The sequence below is a fragment of the Lissotriton vulgaris genome, chromosome 7 (assembly GCF_964263255.1).
Source record: "Lissotriton vulgaris chromosome 7, aLisVul1.2, whole genome shotgun sequence".
In the NCBI taxonomy this organism is placed as follows: Eukaryota; Metazoa; Chordata; class Amphibia; order Caudata; family Salamandridae; genus Lissotriton; species Lissotriton vulgaris.
Genome location: NC_141695.1, coordinates 779,798,779 through 779,812,889, shown reverse-complemented (window position 1 = coordinate 779,812,889; position 14,111 = coordinate 779,798,779). Strand labels below are relative to the sequence as shown.

At 45.8% G+C, this 14,111-nt stretch overlaps 1 protein-coding gene across 4 annotated transcripts in view; it reads right to left on the bottom strand.

Moving 5' to 3' along the window:
* CEP131 (centrosomal protein 131) overlaps positions 1-14,111 on the bottom strand; it is a 448,463-nt gene that overhangs the window by 383,336 nt on the left and 51,016 nt on the right. The window lies entirely within an intron of this gene.

Sequence of the window (14,111 nt, the reverse complement as noted above, 5' to 3'; positions counted from 1 at the left end):
GCAAAACAAATACAGATACAAACAGGTGTACTGGATAAATCGAGGCAGTTCCTAGGAAGAAAATGTACCTAAAATGACCCTGAAAGGGTGTTAAGGTTTGGGCTCACCTAGCATGCAACTGACAGTGACCCTGCAATATTGGGCTCTCAGAGACCCTGGCATGTCAACCATTGTTGTTACTTGGTATAGGATGCCAAGGGCTTTGGATAATGATCTAAAACATTATTCCCGATTAATAATTTTCATGTCACCTGTATGCATAACACCATGATGCAATTTTAAACTGAAGTGTAATATGTAAATCTGTGGTTGTACTTTTGCATACTTGAATCCACAGACCCCTATATGCAACCCAAGTGGCCATCTACTAAAAGTCTACAGCACTATTATATGAGTGCAAGTTAGGCTCATTCACACTTACGTCCCAAGTTAGAACATACCTATGAGAGAAATGTCTGTAGCACTATTGCCGTCACCGGCAACCATTTAATTTAGACGGTGGCCTTGGCATTTCCACATCTCCATGCAAGCAGAAAAAGGCAGCCAGTAACTTTTATGAAAATTACCTTAATAGTGTACCTTTTATTACCATCAGCTTTTTTGGGCCCGTTCTAAATGAGGGACTTGGTCTGGCTCCACAGTACATGCTAAGATTCACCCAAAGGGAAAAGTAAATTTTGAAGGTGTTAGACCTGGCATCTTTGGCATGGTTACCCCTGTCTTTTTGCCTCTGCCTCCTGTATTTTTGACGCTGTGCTGGATTTCATTTTTTCTGGTTTAGATGCTTTGGGCACTTTGCCACTGCTGATCAGTGTCAAAGTGCAAGTGCTCCCTGTGTAAATTGTTATTGTAATTGGTTATCCATGATTGGCATATTTGTATCACCAAGAATACCCTAGTAAAGTGCACTGAGTGTGCCAGGGCTGGTGATACACATGCTACAAGTGGGCCTGCAGCACTGATTGTGCCACCCACACGAGTAGCACTAAAATGGTGTCTCAGGCCTGCCACTGCAGTGCCTGTGTGCAATCTGTGAACTGCCATGTCCACCTGGTCAGTGTCCCCACTGACCAGGCCTAACCCTTCCCTTTCTGTACGTACACATTGTCACCCCTATGGAAGGCCCAAGGTGCCCCCTTGGGCAAGGTGCAGTGTATGTGAAAGGTAGAGCATGTACTAGTGCAGGTGGCATGCTCTGGTAGTGAATGACAGCAATTTTCGTTTTTCACTATTGTAAGGCTACCTTGCCCATAGGCTATCTTGGCGAATGCTGGCTTCAGTGGCTACCAGCATATCTTCCCATAGGAGCAAGGTAGGACATAAAAGTCTGGTATCCCTGAACTCTGAATTTAATAACACATCTTTTAGGAAAGGTAGTTTTTAAGTCCTGGGTTTGAGAACAACACTTTTAGAAAGTGGCTGTTCTCTTGTCTGACCTTTCTGTGTGCCTTGGCCTGTTTGTGAATTGCCTTCTGGTTTGTGAGTGACAGGGGCTGGGTGGCTCCCGAGGCTGAGTGGGCCATCCCTGGGCTGAATAGCTCCATCTGCATCTAGAGTGGCGGGAGGGGGTAGCACCTGGGCCTTAATAGGGCTGTGCCTGCCTTCCACAATGCTGGCTTCACCTCCTGCTGGACAGCTGACGACCCTGCCCCTCTCTCTGAAAGAAAAGGCCAGGAAAACAAAGTGCTCAAGGAACACCCAGAACTGGTTCAGACCGGGCTCAGAGCCCTCCTGCACATAGGGAAAAAAGAGTTTTAGGGGTATAAGTACAGGGCACCAGACTACAGAAAATTAGATCATCCTGGAATAAAGAAGGAACCTCTGCCAAGGAGAAAGTTAGAAGACGGAAGAAGGAAGACTGTCCTGCTGTTGCTTTGTTGGACTGACCTGCAGTTGCTTTGCTGCCAAAGAGAGGGGAAGGAATTTGCTTTGTGCTGTGTCCCCTTGCTTGAAGGAACATCCAAGGGCATGAAGAAGAGCTGGCTCCCTGTTAAGAAGTCCCAGGAACAAAATGACTTCACGCCCAGCTTCCCTGACCTCTGCTGAGAGAGTTCTGTCCTTCATAGAGTGCTTGGGCCAGTTGTGGTGCCTCTGGAAGTTGTACCTGTGTTGGGAAGCTGGAAACCAATATTTGAAAGACTTTTTGCAAGTTTTAACGCATCGCTCGCTTGAGGAGCGCATCCCAGTCAGTGCGAGGAAATTCCCGGCACAGCGAAGGCCGAAATCGTTGCTGCGCCTGTTGCCGCTGCCAGAGTCGTCGCATCCTTCGCTTGCGGGACGCACCAGCCCAGTGCATGAAGATTACCATCGCTGCGAGTATCGTCGCAGAGCCTGTCGTCACTGGGTGAGATCGTCGCACCGCTTGCTTGCGGACCGCATCACGTCGCTGCGAGAGTCGTCGCAGAGCCATCGCATCGAGGGGCCGCGAGAGGAGAAGATCGCTGCTAAGCCGTGCCTAGTGGCCGCAACGGAGATCGTCGCCGCCCCAAAGATTGTCGCATCCTACCCTTTGCGAGCCGCTTCCACCTAAACCTGTGCACCGGAATCCACGCAAGGTTATCGCATCCCTCACCATACATACCGGAGTCAGCACAATACGCCCGCTACGTCCAGCGGGGTTGTGGCATCGCCTCCCCAGGGTCTCAGGAGTGACGCATCGCTTGCTTTTCAACACTACAGCTTTTACTTGGAACTTTTGTTGCATCTAAAGATACTGTTAGCTAAAACGTGACGCAACTGTGGATTATTTTAATGCAACCTTAAGAACTCATTGGAAACCATATTCTTGAACTGTGTATGTTGGATTTTTGTCGTTTTAGTCTTGTGTAGTTTAGATTAAATACCTTTATTTTTCTAAACTGTTGTGGAGTCAGTTTGTGGTGTTTTCACTGTGTTATTGTGAGTGTTGGTACAAATACTTTGCACATTGCCTTCAATAAGCCGGACTGCTCGTGCCAAGCTACCAAGGGGGTGAGCAGGGGTTATCAGAAGAGTGTTTCCTCCTTACCCTGACTAGAAGCAAGGGTCCCTATTTGGACAGTGGTACCTACCTCTGCCAACTAGATATATAATATTTTCAAATGACCAAAAAGATAGCGGGTACTCCAGGTAATTTTATTTTCCAAAGTAAACACACTGATGCGTTTCGGCAGAAGGGTCTCTCAAAGTGCGAACACTTTTCCTCCAATTAAATACGTGCAAATCACTAAAGACATTCTTTTTACAACTCCTTAAAGCAACCATTCTCCAATTATACAACACCATGTCCAAATGGTGCCTGTACAGTCGAGCCAAGGAAAAAACCCTTAATGAAGCACCACTAACACTACTGGACGCCCATGCCAGGGCGGGAAGACATCGGATGACTGGGGCAGCAGAGCACAACATGCACACAGTGGGACTCGGCCATGAGGAACACCAAAGAAAGGAGTCGAGGGGTCTGGGACCAGCTGGCTGGTGTGTCTGACCAGCGCCTGCAAGCTCTGTATGCATACAGGGTTGGTGCATGGATTCCCTTCCTGTGGAGGAGACCTGCCTGGTGGACGAGTAGGGTGCACCATGGGTCTAAGCAGCAGGTGCCCCCAAAGAGAAGAACTAGCAGACGGGGCCTAGCAAGTCGACCTGTGCAGCTTATAATCACAGACCTGATGTGGGCCCCAACCCCTGGTCCTCGACACCCTCCAGTGTGGGAGACCACACTGGATAATGATACCACCAACTCGCATAAACCAACAGGGAGTCACTGTAGGTGGACTGAGGAATACTGAATGTGCCGAACTACAGCAAGTCTAACACATGTCTCGCCCCCCCCCCCCCCCTCCCCAATCTCCTGGTAGTGAATCAGTGTGGACCAGCAACCTGATGGCATTAAGGGTGGCGGAAAATGGCAAAGCAATTATTGACTGGAAAGATGGGTGTGGAACACGCCTGCTGCTATGGCTCAGTGCCCTGACTCGAGAAAACCATGGAGCCCCTCACTGCAAAGATGAAACTATATGGGATAAGTACTGCACCCCACTTTCCTCTGACTGGCACTGGGATATACATCAGTATACACTCTTCCCACACTAGGCTGGCTTCTGACATGGCCTGTACCCCATGGCACATGGCAGGGGTGCCCTCTTTCTACTCTGCTGTTTGTGCCGGACATGAAACCCTTGGCATGCCATTTTCAGTCTGGGAGAGGGACCAGAATCGCCATTAAAGGCTGTAAACACGTCATCTTGTTAAACTTTTTATGCACAACTACATTGATGGACTTCCAAGACCACTTGAAGAACCCTGCGTGTTATACTATACCCGTGGAGCCTACCACATTTAAACATTTAGGGGCAGAGCGTATAGGGATGAGACAAATGTGCTGCAAGGCAACCTTGAATTTGCATGTGTATTGGCAAAAGCCTTAATTGTCATCTGCTGCAAATTGCCATTATTAGTAATGAGTGGGGTGGCTCTTGCTAAGATGATGTTATTTTCCAGACTTCTCAAATGTTTGGCAACATTCCAGTGCAACTTAATCGTCATTTCTTCCAACAACTTTTATCATTGCCGACAGAATGGATATAGGACCAAACAGAAGAGTGGCTTTAGACATCTCATATCTCCCGCTGGAGAGGGGGGGGAAGGGGGCGGGAGGGGGGGATGGTGTTCCGTCCCCGATTCCAATATTACTTAGCGACACAGCTTCAAAGTGTGGCCAGATGGTTTAGGCATGGTGTACCTTTGGAGTTCAGCTATTTACAGATTGAACTGGCCCCTACGGGTGTTAAGGAATAGGACCATGACAAGAAGTGCAGGGCTCAAGCTGCCGCCGCCCTGCACTATGCAGCACTATACAAGTGGCACCGATAGATTACATTATAAAGAACAACTGGTAAACTGAACGTCCAATAAAGACAGTAAAAAAAAGACCAAATTGTAAGAAAAGTTCCTAGTCCGAAAGGAACTTTGGCAATTTTAGGAAACCCACTCTGAGAAGAAATCTGTTTTGTAGGTTCTTTTTATGGGCTAACGTGGAAAACATATCAGTGAAAGAAGGATGTGTATTACAACCCAAAGCCAAATGTCTCAAAAACAAATCTTATTCGGTCGTGGGAAGGAAGGTGAGCGGTAGCTGAATGGATTTTGCATAGTGGGGAACACTGAAAACCTTGCCTTGGTTTTATGATAAAAGGCTCTTGCCCACAAACTTTGATAAACTACCATCAACCAGTACAAGTCTCTCGCTAAGCAAGCTCTGGAAGGACTCACTTATAATTAGAGATGTCCAACTCAAGACTAGACTAAGCGGTACTAGGAGTGCCTCTGTGCCCTCCACTCAGAACCTTGAACTTTGCTGGTACACACTTAGAACTTGCGCCTTAATGGTTTTTCGGCTCACAGACTGTCAAGTGGTAAATGAACATAGATGGCTTTTGAGGGGGGCTAAACAAGGACTGTGGAGTAGGACTGTTGCAGGACAGAAATCCAGACATTTGGCTTATTTGACTAATACACAAAATGCAACAACGGTATGAAATGTTAGCTTTGAGGCCACACAAATCACCATGTGAGGATGTAAGCAGCTGCAAAGTAGAAGGTCTTCTTTGGTAAATGCAGAAGCACAGGGACGCGGTGGATCTCTATCGAGAGACACTGCCAGCTGAGCATTACCCAATAGCTGGAAAACTTTCACGGCGGTATTTATACATTGTTTTAAAAATGACTCACGATTTTTAAACTGCACAGTTTCATTGATTACCTGCAAACCTGCAAACGCTTTCCTTAACCCTCCCAAGCCCCGTTCCGTCGCGGCATTTGTGCGGATGGGCCCCAGGGAGAAGATTTCTACTTCCGCTCTCACTACTTCCGGGAGGGGCAGCGCTCTAGTTGTGGAGCTCCCCACTGTATTTAAGGTGCAAGCCAAGCGCACACGCAGTGGACGCGTGCAGTGGGCGCGCCAAAGGCAAGCCCGTCTGCGCCTGTCCGCGCCCGGCCGGGACAGGGGCCAGAACCCCTGCCCCTCACACCAAAAATAAGACCACCCATCTTAGATAAGATTCACAGACTCCTCGAAAGCTAAAGTCAGCCATCGAGGCCCCTTGTCTCCATGCCATGTTTCCAACTAACAACGCCCCAATGTGCCCCCACTGTCATTTCAAATTTAAACGTTCCACTGTACCAGTACATGATCCCCGGCCACCTATAAAAATGTTTCTTCTAAACTGCAGCTCCTTGATAAAACATTCAATAGAAATATCACTTCTCCTGGAAACCCTCAATCCTGATGCTATCTTCCTATCGGAAACCTGGCTTCGGGATGAGGTAGACCCTGCTATCACTCACTTTTTACAGCCAGGCTACTTACTTCACAGAATTGACCGGAAATCAAGAAGAGGCGGGGGGTTAGGGATAATTTTCAGGGACTGCTTCCAGTGCCGATCCCCTCCAGCTGAAGTTCCCAACTGTGAAAGCATGAGTTTTGCATTAGAAGTCTCACCCACAATGACCTTCTCGGGCCTGCTACTCTATCGGCCCCTTGGACAGATAGGCAAGTTCACCGATTCTCTCCCCTCTTACGTCGCTGAGTTAGCTTTATCCCGGGCAAATTTCACAGTGCTGGGAGACATTAACATCCACCTGGACGATCCTACTGACTATCAAGCAAAGGCTATTTTGACCAACTTAGCAGCTCTTCAAATTACACAGAAGGGTTTCGCACCCACACACATTAAAGGCCATCTGTTAGACGCTGTGCTCAGCAACGATCATAAGCTCCATGTAGGCCCACCAATTCCCCTTCCCTGGACCGACCACCTACTGGTGCCATTAGACTGGGAAAACTTGAATCCTCCCCTGGTTCTAACCCCTGCCCCGCAAATGGGGAGGAACTGGTCGAAGGTCTCCGCAAGCCAGTGAGCACATTCCCTCACAGTCACCCCCTCACCGACAGGTGATGACGCGGACTCGACTAACAGGAATTTCAATGCGTGGATACAGACCTCCCTGGACTCTGTAGCCCCCTTGAAAACCCTACACAAAAAAACTAAGTCCAAAAAAGCACCTTGGTACACCTCTAAACTGAGAGAGCTAAAACAAAGGTGCAGGAAGCTAGAGAGGGATTGGAGACAGACATCAGGGGTGGAAGGTAGAACTAACTACAGAGAGGCAATCAGGAAGTATAAGGCAGAAATAACATCGGCGCAATCCTTATTCTATGAGCAAAAGATAAGGACGGCAGCCAATTCCCCGAGGGAAATCTTCCTGATCGCCAAAACTCTTATTAAAACCCCATTAAATCTCCCTGACCCCAAAGAAGCCCAAAATCGATGCGACAAACAGGCAGAGTACTTTTTCCCAAAAATTCAACGTATTTCCCTCTATTTTTTCTCAACGTTAAACGAATACAACTATCCGGGGGCCGAGATTCCCCCCGGAATAACAAACTACCATTTAACGGAATTCCCATTGCTTAACGAGGATTCACTGAACGCTTTAATGTCAAAAGTGTCATCTGGATCTCCAACTGACCCTGCCCCTCCGCGCCATCTGGTGCTAGTTGCTGATATAATCAGACCATTCATACTGAACATTCTGAATGACTAGATTACCACAGGAACAGTACCGTTGGCATGGAAATGCGCCCAGGTCAGAGCACTACTAAAAAAAAACAACATCGACACGGAAATTATGGCTAATTACCGTCCTATCTCCCTTTTGCCTTGGTTGAGCAAGCTGCTAGAGAAGCACATCAATTCCATTCTGGTTAACCATCGGGAGTCTAACAACCAACTCCATGACTCTCAAACAGGCTTCCGCCCGAAGCTCAGGACAGAGGTTGCCCTGTTGGCAGTAACTGAGTCAGCTAGGAGGTATTTTGCTGGACCTTAGTGCCGCCTTTGACATAACATAACATATTGCTCTCATGCATAAGATACATCGGAATCACAGGGCAAGCCCTCACTTGGCTGCATTCCTTCCTAGAAGGCCGGGTGTTTCAGGTCTCGTAGGGCGCCATTAAATCCAAACAGTGGCCCCCCAATTAGGGGTAGCACTCAACCATCCCGAGGACGCGTCTAGCACTCTGAGCAGCTGCCTGGAATTAGTAGCCGACTGGATGGTACTCTCTCATTTGAAACTAAACGGGGACAAAAAGGAGCTGATGTTCCTGGGAAAGACCCCATCGCCAAGAGCCACCACTGACTGGCCGACCTGTGTGGGCTCTCCACCAGAACCCAAAGACAAGATCAAAAGTCTTGGAATATGGCTAGACAACACCTTAGGTTTCAACAAGCAAGCCACCAAACTCTCTGCTACCTGCTTCGGCCTGATGAGAATGCTGAGGAAAATTCTGCCTCTCCTCCCGTTTCAGGCTCGGAGGATCATGGTGCAGGCTATCATCCTGTCCCGTCTCTACTACGGTAACGCCCTGTTCCTGGGCGCTCCGGTGAGTTCCATAAAAAAACTACAGGTCACCCAGAACTCGGCTGCACGACTACTGCTCAGACTACCTCCATGACACTCTGGGTCAGCCGCCGTGAGAAAACTCCATTGGCTGCCCATACAGGCCAGTATTCAATTCAAGGCGATGTGCATAGCCCATAAAGCTATGTGGCTGAAACGTCCTGCAATGATCTGTTCCCTAGTCACCCCATACCACCCCCCCCCTGCCCCCCCCCCCCTGAGATCCCTACGCTCCAGCACCACCTTTCTGGCTTCAACTAGAAAAATTAAACGAGCTAGATGGGGGGACCGTTCATTTTCCTGGATCGTTGCCTCTGAATGGAATTCCCTGCCCCTCACCCTACGTAGTGAACCAGACCTACTCAAGTTCCACAAACGTCTGAAAACATTCCTCTTCCAGTAACTTCTCAGGCTGATGGTATCCTCTGCCCACCCGTCCTTAGCACTACGAGGCCTCCGGGTACAAGTGCGCTTTACAAAACCCCATTTCATTTCATTTCACATCGTTCATCCAGCACTGCACTGAGACGGATCAGAAAGGAGGAGCAAACTGTGCTGGTGAAATTCTGCATTATAAAGACCTTTGCCAGGAAGAGAGATGGTTTAACTTAATATGGGTATTAGAAATTAGCAAAATAACACATTAGACACTCAATCATATGAAAGGCTATCCATGCGAAAACAAATGTAAGTATTAAAAAACTATATTCTCTGTAATAATTTATGAAACCTATTTCTTAGTGTAGTTTACTGTTCTGAGGGTAAAGTAAATTTGGATATGTACGTGTGGCATGGAGTAGAGTGTGGGGGAACAGGGGCAGTTCCCTGGCGGCTGGCGTAAAATTCTTAGCCGCATTTTTTGAGGCGCAAATTTTTTAACGAAATGTGAAGGAATACTTGTCCTGCCCCAGGCGCTGGCTACCAACCAACGCTGCCTATACCGCTGTGTTGTACTGTGTAATTGCCCTTCAATTCCACATATTTAAAATTTAATATTAGAACTGAAAGAACCTGCAGTGAAATTGAAGGTGCTGCATTGTGGAAGAACATTAGCTCTCCTGCTGCTCCGAATGAGACTGGATCCAAAACGGTGTCTCTTATACAGATTACATTCTCCAGAATTTTACCCATGATGAATACACTCCATTTCATAAGAACCTCTCTGCCCCAGGAATAACTGCTCTAAAAACATAGACTTTCATAACAAAGAAATAGAGCATGGAAACCGCATAGAAACTGCACAAGAATTTTCATTCAAATCGCACGAAGGAATCCGAATAGCTAAAAGAACCTGCACTACCGCCACTTCTACCCAGAGGGGATGATAATTTACACACCACTCCCCACCATCCACACTGCACTTCTACACCAAGGGCTCTCTGGAACACTGAGAATTCGAAGGGGCACAGCATATGTCAGGACAAATCTTTTAAAATATCAACCTACCTAAGCACATAATACACACGAACAATAGTCAATCTGCGGTAATCTCGGTTACAAGTCAAAGTGCAATTTCTCAGAACATCCAGCACCTGGGGCAGGCACTGCATTGGGGCAAAAGAGGGCTAAAGTCCTTAACAACTTCACTGTGTCCTGCTGGTCTTGGGTAGCAGGTCTCTGGTCTTAGCAGTTCAGGCCATGTCTTTGTGCTACGCTATCATAAAAGGTCATATTAATCTAGAGTTCAGTAAGCAATTTATGAATTACCTTTGATGAGAGCTCTACAACACATAATCTGAGTGGGCCATATAGTAGCACAAACTTTGGTTCCATCCAAGTGGACTGATATTGGTGGGCCTTGCTACATCCCTTTTGCTCCAACTTAAGCAGTTCTGCAAACTTCAGTAAGACTCATCTGTTGTATTTGATAAAAAACAGTGCATCACTACGGTTATCCAAAGCCTTCACTGGCTTACCCTAAAAGCCTTTTTATCTTTCAAGAACAAGAACACTCAGTCTGATACAGGGCACTATCTCGCCCAAAACATTTTTATTCTACAAGGGCAAGAATCCTCTAGAAGTTGTGGAATTCTTAAGCTTTAGAAAGCGAATACTAAGAAAAGCATATCAATGGATGTACCTTTCATTTGGATGGTTACTAGTTTCTCAGGCTCTCATCAGTGCTGACCTTACGTGCAGGTCTAAATCCCTGCCCCTGAATTCCACCTTTGGTGTTTGAGCTACCTTACCTTTTGGTATCTTCTGTGCTCTTTCGTCTCCAATTTTTTTGGGATCATTTTTATTTTGTAAATGGTTGTAGTCTAGGACCTACTTTGTGCACTAAAAATTTAGAAAATAAAGCAAATTGATATGAGCTACCTCGGGTTATCACGCAGAGAATTTGAAGCTCAACAAAACCAAGAAATTTTCGACAGCTAAAGATCATAAGAGATGTAAACCTAAATGATTTGTTTACACAACTGTTTCCAATTGTGCAAACAGCCAGGTAATTTACACAGATGCTACTTAGAAAGTAACAAAGAAAAAACAAGCACTGGCAAAGCCTATCGTTCTCAGCAGTGAAACTTACTGGTTTTGCCAATATTTTTTTTACGTGAAACAGCCTCTATCTTCGCACACCAATTTTGGATGCATTTGTTGTAGTTTAACCAATTGTTTTTAAAGAGGGAGGTTGTAGTGGCTGTTGTGGATGAGCACACATTTGTGGTGGCCATCTTTAAATGGAATTTGCTAATAGCAAACAAAATATAACCCTTAAGCTGGCTGTCCATCAACTGCATGATGAAGGTAAAATGTTCAGAAAAAACAAAGGGCTGTGTGACAAAAGGTTGCTGGGTGGAAGGAGAATGGAAGGTAAAATAATCACTTCTGTGTTCTGGAAAATTAGCGGTCTGTTTACATAAAAAATTTAAATTAAAATCGTAAAAAAAAAAAAAAAAGGGCAAGTTAACGGAGGCGTGAGCCTGCCTCAATGACAAGTAGCCGACTAGGTCTCAACTGTTGTATCATTAGACTGATTAGGCATTCAGTCTAGCATCTTGATTACTGCCTACTCTATCTGATCCCTAATGAACACCTTTCACTGAAACAGAAGTTTAAATGCAAAACAAGCAAGTGAAGACTTGAATCGCCTTTCACAGTCTGTTCAACTGAAGGCCCGTCAGTCTCTCGAGACAAGCTTCACAGACAGATTACATTTCCCTAAGGTTCTGGCTTCTCCTGAAATATTTGTGTTTAAATCAAGTCAGGACAGGCCATTAATATTGAGGTATCAATCAAATGCTCCTCCTTACCAAGGCTGAACTATGTTATTGCAAATGATACAGGCGTTTTTGTCATCTCTAATTTGGAGCACTGCTTGATGTTGTTAAACTAGATCAAAGAGTCGGTCATGGTCAGTAGAAGAATTGAAGACTGTGACTGGGAAATCTCAGCTCTAATCCTTGCTTCCCCACTTGATCAAATTGGTCAATCCTAGACAAATCACAGGGCCTCATTTTTGGGGGGATGTCAAATATGAAAGAACTTTGATGTAATTCAGATTATCCTGTGAACTATGCAAATACAAAGTCTCACACATACACGGTTTAACAACTACAATGTCACCCTATACACAAATAATTTTACACTTATATTGTACTATTCTACATCTATATAAAATGCACATCACACTGAATTTGAATGATTTTCTTGGCTTACTCCTGTCAATGTCGTCAGTGATTTGCACACATTTTACAGTGGGGCAAACAGGGAGACGCACCAGACGCTGTTGCTTGCAGTTATTTTTTGTTTGTTTGTTTAAAAGATTGTGTAGATCCTAGGAACCCCTCACCCCTCCACACCCTGCCCAGAGGGATTTTGCCACCTCCAACTGCACCGCTGTTTAATTAGGCGCTGCAGTGCAGGCGGCAAAATCTCAGTCTGAAGAAAAAAACCAGCACATCCGCATACCGTCTTCAGGGCATTCTGAGAAGGTATGGGATACTCCTTGATGAACGTTTAGGATTAAAATGATTAATTTTAATAAATGCCACTCAATGCAGTATTATAAATCGGTTAGAAATTGGGTCTCTAGTTGGCAGAGGTTTGCACCCTATCCAAGTAGGGACCACAATCTTAGTTAGGGTAAGCTAGAGACACACTAAACGATAACCTGTGCTCTCACACTGGTACCTTGGCACAAAGCAGTCAAGATTTTCTAAAGAGGCAATGTGTAAAGTATTTTGGACAACACACTCACGGAGTAACACAATGAAAACACCACAAAAATACTCCACATAGTTTTAGAAAAATAGAGAAGTTTTTTTATGGGAAAAATCAAGACCAAAACGACAAAAATCCAGCGAGTTATTCATTTTTAAAGAATAAACCATAATAGTACTTAGAAGTCAATAGAGCTAAGGGGTTACTTGAGGTCACGCTAGACCATGTTAAATCCAAAGTTCACTCCGACCATGATGGAGGGCAGGTCGGTTACAAGACTCAGACGGGTTCCACTGACAAAGTGCCTTGGATGGAGAAAGCATCTATATCAAAGATTCAATGCAAGGAGTCGAAGAGGCGCCGCGTTGTCGTCCATTCGATGGATGGAGGCGAAGCATTGGTGTCAATGAAGGCTTCATCAATGAAACACTTTGAGATGCAGACACAGCGTCCTCATTGAGCAGCGCTGTTTGTCATCGTACCACGCAGTCCATCGAGGCGAAGTTAGCGATCGGCTCCTGCATTGGCGTTGAAGGGCAAAGCATCAGTTCCGATCAGCATAAAGTTGCCATTATGTCAATTCTGATGCAGAAACTGCTGCAGAACACACTTCTGAGGCCCAGGACTGGATTGGCACCTCAGGCAAGGGAGAACTCACAGATGGCAGAGTGTGTAAGAAGTCTTTGATGGCCCTGAAACTTCAGAAACAGGAGGCAAGCCCTCTGAGTCACTCTGGGTTCAAGTGAGATGGGTCCAGTCATTTTCCTCAGTAGGGTAGAGATCAACAGGCAGCAGGGCATCCCAGCAAAGCAGAGAAGCAGTTCCTCCAGCACAGTCCAGCAGAGTTGCAATCCTTGTAGCACAGCAGTCGCTACTTCTGGCAGAGTTCATTACAGGTCCAGTGGTGTACTGATTTGGTAGGGTCAGAGCCCCATTACTTATATCCAAATGTATCTTTGAAGTAGGGGTGACTTTAATAACAGCTCCTTGAAATGCACAGGTCCCCTTTCATCCCAGCCTTGTCTGACAGGACACAGACTATTCAGATATAATTATGAGCTCCCTCTCCCCCTGCCTGCCCAGAAAGGCTATCACAATGCAGATGAGTCCTCTGTCAAACTCTTCCTGTGTTTGTGGCTGTCTAGAGGGATGCACAAAGTGTAGCTGTCATCCAGCCTAGACATGTATCAGACAGGCTGCGCACACACACAAAACAAAGTTAAGAGCAGAGAAATGCCCACTTCCTAAAAGCGGCATTTAAAAAAAAAAGTTATGTAAAATTCACCTTTACTACTAAAGAGGATTTATCATTACAATTCCAAAGATATGAAACATGATTTAGCTACTCCTTTCTAATCTGGAATTACAGCGTAAAATTATTTTAAGTTATTCCCAATGCAAGTCTATGAGGGGAGTAGGCCTCACAGTAGCAAAAAAACAATTTAGCTGTGTGTCACTACCAGGACATGTAAAACTTAAAAGTACATTTCCTAACTTTTAGGGCT